The sequence below is a fragment of the Lemur catta genome, chromosome 10 (assembly GCF_020740605.2).
Source record: "Lemur catta isolate mLemCat1 chromosome 10, mLemCat1.pri, whole genome shotgun sequence".
NCBI lineage: Eukaryota > Metazoa > Chordata > Mammalia > Primates > Lemuridae > Lemur > Lemur catta.
In genome coordinates, this window is record NC_059137.1 from 30396403 (window position 1) to 30406262 (window position 9860).

Sequence of the window (9860 nt, forward strand, 5' to 3'; positions counted from 1 at the left end):
GTGATAAACTACCTAATGGCATCAGGTAACAGAAAGGTCCAGAAATAAAAGAATGATTGCTATATCTTTTTTAAAAATGGAATTTATGCACGTTTGGGGAAAAAAAACAATCCACATTGGATTTCTAGTAGTGTGATGACTTTGGTCCCTGTACCTGCTGGGTCTTACCTGTAAATGAAGTAAGACAGTGAACACTGGGAAAACAAGAGTTCATGGTGCCTGGTGCTAGAACACCTTTCCTAACCTGGAAATAATTAACTGGCTCCAAATGGACTTCACATTTCATTTGGTGATGCAGAAGCCTGTGAACCCGTGTTTGGGGATCCACCTGCTGAAAAGCATGTATGAAACAATGACACTTATTCTTTGATCTCTCTCCTTTGGCTGCTCTACTCTTAACAAGCTTTGCAGCCATGGAACCACTGAATGGCAAGCAATGGTTCTAGACCAAAGTAAACTAGAGGTTCAGGCTGTATTTGGCCAAGAAATATGCTTTTATTTTGGACAGTATTGGCTGTCCTGTGTGCTTAAAAACAAGAACAAAAATTGACTTAGTTGCCAACATTTAAAATGCAGATATTTTATGTAAAAATCCAGATTATCAACTTCTCTTGAAAATGTTGAAGATCTAGCAATTCTATATTCTTGAATGGTCACATTACCTAGAGCAGAGTAGCAGCTTCCTCTTTTATTAATGGGTCATGTTATTCCTGTTTTCCATAATCCCACTATTCCTTATCAGTTCCTTGGCACTAGTTTTCATTTGAGTATCATCACTTGAGTGTTGTGTTGTGATAAATCAATTGCTGATACTAGGTAAGTGTCTGGTGGACGTTACTGGTTGCCTACCCAGCATCCATTCCCCCTCCTTCACTGTCTTAACAGAACAGAACTGGGATTTTATTCATGTATCCATTTAGCCCCCTTAATTCCATTTGTTAGGGGAAGCTGATTTCACCCCCATCTCAGAGATTATCTTAATATAAATAGGAAGTTCCATTTCCCAAGCCAAAGTCCTACTCTCAGCAATGGACAATTTAATCAGGGTGAATTTCTTAGAGTACTAGGACTGAAGCAGTTTTTTCTTCCAGTTTTTTTGTGTGAGGCCTGAAATTAAAAATGGTATTTTGCTACCATTCTTGAGAATGGAGCCAACACACAGGGGGGCAGAACCAAGATAATATCTCAGGGAAATGAAGCCAGATCGACTGAGTTAGGTTACCCCTAACTTCAACCCATGCTTCAGAGTGCTAGACAAGAGATTAAGACAGCAGATGCTTCTAGAACATTCAATTCTCATCATGTAGATAACCATATTCTTCAAATAGTGGTGAGAAAGTTCCAGTCAGTCATCTGACATCTTCACAGGTGTCAGGGCTCTCTAGAGCTGTGGACCCCAACCCAGGGCAGAGAACCACTATTAGTCCATGGCCTGTTAGGAAAAGGGGCTGCACAACAAGAGGTGAGCGGTGGGGAGGAAGCTTCATCTGTATTTGCAGCTGCTCCCTATCACTCCCATCACCACATAAGCTCCGCTTCCTGTCAGATCAGCAGGGACATTAGATTCTCCTAGCAGCACAAACACCACTGTAAACTGCACATGCGATCTAGGTTGTGCGCCCTTATGAGAATCTAATGCCTGATGATCTGAGGTGGAGCTGAGGCAGTGATGCTAGTGCTGGGAAGTGGCTGCAAATACAGATTATCATTACCAGAGAGGTTTGACTGCACAATAAATGTAATGCGCTTGTATCATCCCAAAACCATCCCCCTCCCCCACCCCTGTCTGTGGAAAAATTGTCTTCCATGAAACCGGTCCCTGGTGCTAAAAAGGTTGGGGACCACTGCTCTAGAGAGCAAAACCAACAGGATATGCGTGTGTGTGTGTGTGTGTGTGTGTGTGTGTGTGTGTGTGTGTGTGTATGTGTGTAGAGATAGAGAGAGATTTATTTTAAGGAATTGGCTTACAGATTGTGGTGGCTTGATGAATCCAAAATCTGCAAGGTAGGCTAGCAGTCTGGAAACCCCGGGAAGATTTGCAGTTGGTCTGCTGGCAGAATTACTTCTTGTTCAAGGGGAGGTCGGTCTTTGTTCTATTAAGGCCTTCCAGCTGAGTGGATGAGGCCCACCCAAATTATAGAGGGTAGTCTGCTTCAGTCTACCAATTTAAATGTTAACCTCATCCAAAAAACATCTTCACAGAATCATCCAGAATAATGTTTGACCAAATATTTGGGGACTGTGGTCAAGCCAAGTTGACATAAAATTAACCATCAGAGTAGATAACTATATTCTCCACCTACTGGTGAGATCTGTATTTTCTGAAAACCCCATCAGCCATCTGACATCTTCATAGTAGCCTGTCCTGACCCAAAAGGTAGCCTCACCCTAGAGAATTGGGAAAATGGAATAGATGAAGGGGAGGATGGCAGAGACCTCTCTCATTGACCACATTTCCCATTTCTGACCAGCCACTACCTGTTCACCAACTTTTTTAACAAAAAAATTTAACTTTATTGAACATAGGAATAAGATGGACTTTCAAATTAATTATTTTTTGCTTTATGGTCATTACTTTTGTAAGCCATATGCTCCATGGCAAAACTTACTAATTGGTACTATACAAAGATGTTTATCTATGCTTGTTTAGATTTAGTTTCTATTCTGTATTCATAAACAAATATATTTAAATCTAAATAGAAATATTTGTGATTATGTTATTAGTGCATATGCATTGCTTAAGCTGGTAATAAGGGATTAGCCACTCTATAGCAACCTTCAAGTACAGGTAGAGACTTGCATTTTATGCAAAAATTCAGGTTTTACTCTTACTTATCCTTACATTGGTAGGAGCTGATGTCAGTAACTAAAAGGCAAACAAATACTTTTGTTTTCTACCTCTTAGTTGAACAAAATACACACAAGGTAGCATTTTCATTAGGCAAGACTTTTTACATTTCACATGAGAATATAACACTTTCTTGAACAAAATGATCAGGGTACTAATAAAACCATCTTTACAGGAGATGTTTAATAAGCATATTTTATTTAAATAAACCCTCCAGTAGGAAGTGGGGAATTCGTTGCCCATACTTAGAAGAAGGCTGTGTAAATAGTTATCTGTCAAATTTATGTGCAACTCACCAACATTCCCTTATTGGAAACATCAGTATTTCCACATCACAGTTCCCAAAAGGACTTTAAAGTCTCAAAATTCTGTGTCCCCTCTGGCTTGCTTTTCTCTTTGATTCCACCCAGGCTTTATTAATGATTTGCTTCATATCATCATCTCCATCTTCATAAATTTTCTTTAGAACCATTTATCAGTCCCTCACTAGGATCTGTTTCATAGAGGGCATAGGAGAGCTTTTCTTTTTTCTTTGCTCTCTTTTTCAACCTCAGTCAGGTCCTCTCACCATGTGTTTTCTGCTTGCTTTCTACATAAGGAAAGAACTACAACAGTCTTTACTTGTTTTGAACTGCCTTCCACAGAGATGGGTTTCAGGAGATTGTTCACAATCGTGAAGTAACTCTTCCCATTCAGATCCTTTACCAGCAGATCCAATGACCTCTCTGTGAAATGCACCTCCACATTTTTGGTGGGAACTTGATAAACTCCAGTTAAGGTAATATAGATTTTCACAAGCTTACCTGACTGTGATCCCTCTGTAATTGGTGAATTGCACTGTATATATATCCCATTGCAATGGAAGCAGCCAGAGCGGCTGGCTTTTCGTTGTCAAGAAGTTCTTTTCTCTGTGATTTCTGTTGCATCTTGTTCTTGATTTCTGTTCCAATCTTGTATTTTTCAGTATCATGTCCTCTTTTCCTAGTGGCTTTTTCCAGCGACACCTTTACCTCTTCTAAATCTTTCCGTAGCTCTTCCAAAGCTGAAGCCATGGTCGTGCTGGCTGGGTCAGGCCAAAGGCCCAAGTGCAGCCACGCGGGACGAGTACAGGAAATGCTGCAGGGAGCGCGCCATCCCCAGGGCAGACCCGACGCAGTCGCAGCGCCCCCCGCCTGTGCGCGCACCGGCCCTGCGCGCTGTCGCCTCCGCTTCCCGCAAACAGGGGGCTCTGGAATCCCGTTCGCCATCTTAAGAGAAAAAGGAATATTCCCAGAAAAATAAGTTTTCCTGTTACTCATAAGTGGGAGAGCAGCATTAGCAATGCTGAAAAGAATACTTAATATATGATTTCACTTTTCTTTTAAAAATTTCATTTCTCGTCTCAACATGACAATCTAGTAGAATAGTAATGATCTTTTTTTATAAAGGAGAAAACAGGGTCAGAAACATTTCAAATGTTATTTTTTAAGTTACTTAATATTTGTTAAAGGACCCAAGTCATTTGTCTTCCAGCCGGTCCTCATTAACCACACAATTCTGCCATAAGGTGGCAGCAGGCGACACGCCTCCTTCCCCAGGTCCCCTTCTAAAGCTCTGGTTGCAGAGCCCTGTGCTTACTCACTTCATGTCTTGTCTTTAACTCAGGGAGGGCGTAATGCTCTTGTTAAGAACAAAATTAAGATATTGGGGTTTGTTTGCTTTACTTCTAGGACAGGCACTAACACTGGAGAGGGTTTTTGTTTGTTTGTTTAATCTTCTACAACAGGTATCTTAAAAATACTGAATTTTTCCCTGGCACGGTGGCTCACGCCTGTAATCCTAGCACTCTGGGAGGCCGAGGTGGGTGGATCACTTGAGGTCAGGAGTTCGAGACCAGCCTGAGCAAGAGCGAGACCCCATCCCTACTAAAAATAGAAATTAGCCGGGTAAACAAAAATAGAGAAAAAAATTTAGCCAGGCGTAGTGGCACATGCCTGTAGTCCCAGCTAATTGGGAGGCTGAGGCAGGAGGATCACTTGAGCCCAGGAGTTTGAGGTTGCTGTGAGCCAACATGATGCCACTGCACTCTAGCCAGGGCGACAGAGCTCCCTGCAAATGTTCTGCTGTAAGGTTGTTGTTATATCTCCGTGTATTCCAATATTCCAGTAACTCTGGATTGGGCTGGGTGCTAAACATAATTCTGGAAGTCCCTTATTTATCCATATTTTTAGACAAGTTGTATTTTATCTATCATAACATCACTTGTTTAAATAGACACATACAGATTCCATATCCCCTGCCCTAGACTTGTTGAATCAGATTTTCCAGGGGAAGGCCCTCTGAAAATGCAAGTTCTTACTTTTGTAATGATGCTTCCTGTCTGGGCACGTTTAACGAACACTGTTTCGGTGGTAATGTCCAGCTCTGCCTGAACGTGTTCCACAGAAACCAGCCCCTCCCCTTGTCCTCAGCCCTCCCTGCCATATAGCCATTCACCACTGCTACACCTTTCTCCAACTCCATACTCCTGCCTCTTTCTCCCCAGAGTATCTGATCCGCTATGCTACACCATGCTGAGCCCTCTTACTCTGTGATTTCTAGAGACTAGAAATCTGTCTTAGCCCAGGGAGCCAAAGCCAGGCCTCCTATCCTCAGAGAGTGAAGACAGGGAGTCCTCCCAGGGTTTCTGGAAGCATGAAAGCTCACTGTTAGTCACAAATTATCAGAGAGGCCCTGCTTAATTTAATGCTCTCCTAAAAATTTGAGAGGTGTCTATGTTACAGTCAGAATTGGCCTTTTATGTTTTTTGTTCATGTGTTTCTAATACTTTTATCATTTTGATTTTCATTATGCATTTGTGCTGGCTATGACTCCCTCATTAGCAGATGAGAATTTGGAAAGCAGAAGCCAGGTTGTCTTTTTGAATTCTCACTGGACATATCCACTCTTCCGTATTTCTGCTACTGGGCAATTGGCAATCCATCTGGCCTTGGAAAAGAAAGAACAGCATCACTGAAATGCTTACTTACATCAGGCAACGGGTGGAGGTATGGTGCATAATTACAGAGGTGAAATTTGGAATTTTCATTTCCAACAGCATGGCATGACCATCTTTCAGAAAACAAGCTGAGGGCTTAAACTAAGATTCAGCTTATGAGCATTTTCATGGCCTTGAAGGACAAGGGGGACAGGAGACAAAGCCCAGGGACTGTCAAGGTTGGGTGCATACTGGAGACCCCGCTCCATATAAATTAAGTAGAAATATACTTCCAGCATCAAGGGGACTGGAAGAAAATTGTCTGTTTCAAATTTTGGTATAAATATTTTTGCTGACTGATATGGAATTCTAGAAGGCACTTAGAAAAGGCTTCTAGGAATGTGCAGAGATAGAAGGGTCTACAGAGGCTGTGGGCAGCATGCATGATCTCATTTTGAGGTCACAAAAAGAATTTTAATGCAAGCTAATAAGGAGAATTATTCCTTAGTGCTTATCAAAAACATGGTTTTCCCCGCTCAGGTTACATACCAGATAGAATTACATCTCACTTTGCCAGTTGCTACTGCATGTTGACAGTAACACCAAGGAGAGTGAAGCAGTGTGTGTGTGTGTGTGTGTGTGTGTGTGTGTGTGTATTAATACATACATATATGTATACATAGTTTACATTTCCCAGTCAAGTGTTCAGAAAAACTAAAATAAAAATGAAACAAACACAAAAATAATTTTATTTTGTCTTGGAGAAGTATACATTTTACATATATGTATGCATATTTACATATAATGCCTACATGCATATTAACATGCTGGTCTATACATGCATGCCATGTCAATTCACTTTATCATATACTACATCAGGTTGATTTTTCAGATGGTAATTCAAGTTTGATCTTTGTTCTGGCTGTCTCTGCTTAGTGTTCTCTCAACTGCCAAGTCATGTTTTAACAACACTGGAGAGAGTGGGCCAAGCCAGCACAGGGTGAAAAGGCAAATCTGAGAAGGCCAGAATGACTGCAGGTTGCATTTTGGCGTTATCGGTTTCCTCCCCTTTTCCCCCAGCAATGTGGATCACGTGTGGGTGGGCAGTGCCATGACACGGCCCTCCCCTCACTTGTAGGAAGGGGAAAGTCCTGCATGGAATTCAGCACCAGCTTGTCCTTTCCTGTCAGGCCCCTGCTCAGGTTTCCTTCTGGAACCATAACCACTTGCATCCTGCTGCCAGGGCCTCCTCTACACTTGGTCGGAAGCATCTTCAAAGACAAGGCACCTCTCCACGGGATGAGGGTGAGAGAACCTCTTGGAATATGTCAAGGTTTGCCTGCCATTCTTCACTTCCAGATCGTCTTCCAAAATGATGTGATAAAACAAACTGAAGAATTCTTGTGTCTGTTTGTCTTTATTTCGAATGACACGGACCCACAGCTGGCGGCAACAGCAAAGGGACTGTTGTGTTTTTGCAGGTGGTAGATGAGTTTCTCGTTTTGATTTTTAAAAATTAAAAAATGCAATAATCCTTATCCCAACCCTGGGTAATTGTGCTTGTTTAGTTAAACTCCTCTGCATACAGATTTGCAGCAACAGCACCTAATTAGGTTTCCAGGCACACCCTCACCTACCCTTGGAGTTTACAGGAGTCCAAAGAGAATCCACATGGATAGCAATCACGCATCTTTCCCAGTGGGCAGTCAAGAGTGATGAGATTAAGATGCATCACTGAACACCAGACAATCTATACCATGCTGCATCTACATAGCAATAGGCTCTTAATTTCAGCAAAACAACATCAAGTGTCACATTAAATAAATATTGTTAATTTTAAGCTTATTTGGCTTTGTAGCTTTGTTTATGTTTAATTTATAAATATGTTTTGGTTTGTATAGCTGTATAAGGATAAGACATTTATACCAATTTTATGTTTACACATTTTTAACATATTAATAATAATTTAAACACTAGGTGACCCATGAGAAATTTGTTTTTCTTTAAAAAGGGATATGTAAATTAATTAAGTTTTAAAACATTTATTACTTAATTGTATATCTACTGTCTTGTGTGGTTCACGATTATTTCTATGTCTACTCTCTTTATTTCCTATCTTTTAAATTATTCTTAGATCAGTAAATGAGATTTGATATTAATATAACTGGCACAGTATATCAATTTAAACATGTATTGACTCTAGCAAACTACATGTTTTAAGAAGTTATCCACATCATTCCAATACCTTCAGATATGAATTTCTGGTTCCTGAAGACATGTGGCCAAATCTAGTTAAAAGTAGGTCTTACATTGATTGCCTTTGCCCCACCCAAGTCAGAGCTGAAATAAAAAAATAAATTAATTAATTAAAAAGTAGGTCTTACCACAGTAGCATATGGCCAGGAACCCATGAGTGTTTGAAATCTTGCCTCCCCAGCACCCTTTACCCTGCTCAGAGGAAGGTATAAGGCTGATCACTTCAATGACTAGTGCAGTTACCCATAGAGCTGTGAAATCAGCAAAGACTACTTCCATTATCCCAGCTCTTGTAAAGCCCTCCCAGCCGGACTGCCACCTCCATCAACCCTGTGATAACTTCTGGAACTCAGCTAACTTTCTCTTCTCACTGTCATAACCTCAGAAAACACTCTTAACTTAAAAACTGAAATATACACATACTGATATATTGTGAATTCAATTGATGTGTTACCTCTCCAAGGTAGCTCACTTGTATTGGAAGCTTCATCTTTGTTAGGGAATAATGGTAGTATCTCCTCTTGAAGGCATTTATAAAGCAGGAGGCACATGATCTTATTTGAAACAGGTCAGCGGGAATGCAGGGGTTTCCTGACATCCCTTTCCTATTCTTTCTCCCAAGCATAGTTCTGGTTGGTAACATTTACCTGGGATAATGGAATAAGTCACTATGCCTCATTTATTGAACAATCAATAAAACATCAAATTACAATTTATGTACCAGCCTGGAAGATGGACTCATTTGTAGCATGAAATTGAATAGGGCTTTAAAAGTAATTGGATGCCAGGGTAATAGGGATTTCAAAAATATAGAGAGAAAGATACTTTCACTTGAATATGTCCAAATCAAGGAGCAAATTCTGACACTGCATTGACATTCCACAATATTTGTAAAACAAGTAAATAAAACTTTAAACAAAATATTTTAATCAGTTATGACCTATTTTTAGAATGACTATGGAGTTTTTGCCAAGCGCTGGACAAAAACATGAGAGGAATGTAGGTTGCAATCACTGCAGGAAAAAGGCTGAATGAAATCAGGGTGATGGAAGTTAGCTACTGTCATGGTTAATGTTAGGTGTCAACTTGAATGGATTAAGAAATACCTAGGGAACTGGCAAAGCATTGCTTTTGGGCATGTTTGCGAGGGTGCTTCCAGAGGTAACTGGAGTGTGAGTCCGTGGACTAAATGTTGGGGGGAGCACCATCCAATCAGCTGAGGGCTCAGATAGAACAAAAAGAAGAGAAAAGGATTTCCCCTCTCTCCTCTTCCTACCCTTGAACATCAGAGCTCCAGGCTCTCTGGCCTTGCAACTCCAGGGCTTACACCAGTGTTCTACCCCCCTCCCAGGTTCTCAGGCTTTCACCTTCTGACTGTAAATGACACCATCTGCTTCCCTGGTCGTAAGGCTTTTGGACTTGGACTGACCACACTGCCCACATTCCAAGATCTCCAGCTTGCAGATGGCTTGTTGTGGGACATCTCAGCCTTCTTAATTGTATGAGCCAATTCCTCTAGTAAATCTCCTACCTATATATCTACCTACCTATCTATCCTTTTGATTCTGTCCCTCTGGAGAATCCTGACTAATACAGCTACCAACTCAAATTAGGCAACTAAAATTGTTGCTAAGAAGCATAAGCAGTCCCCAGTAAACATAGTGACATTGTGACCATGACAGGGCATTTAGCATGTCTGTGAGAGATGAGTCCTTGTCTCTTTATGTTCTGGCAAAAATTCAGGTGAGTGGAGTGAGGGGGCTGACTATTTCTAGATTCAGAATGTTCCAGCTAATCAAA

The 9860-nt window shown here is 41.0% G+C and overlaps 1 pseudogene; it reads right to left on the bottom strand.

The window, feature by feature from the left end:
- Positions 1-3081: 3081 nt before the first annotated feature.
- LOC123646002 lies at positions 3082-3900 on the bottom strand (annotated as a pseudogene).
- Positions 3901-9860: the final 5960 nt, after the last annotated feature.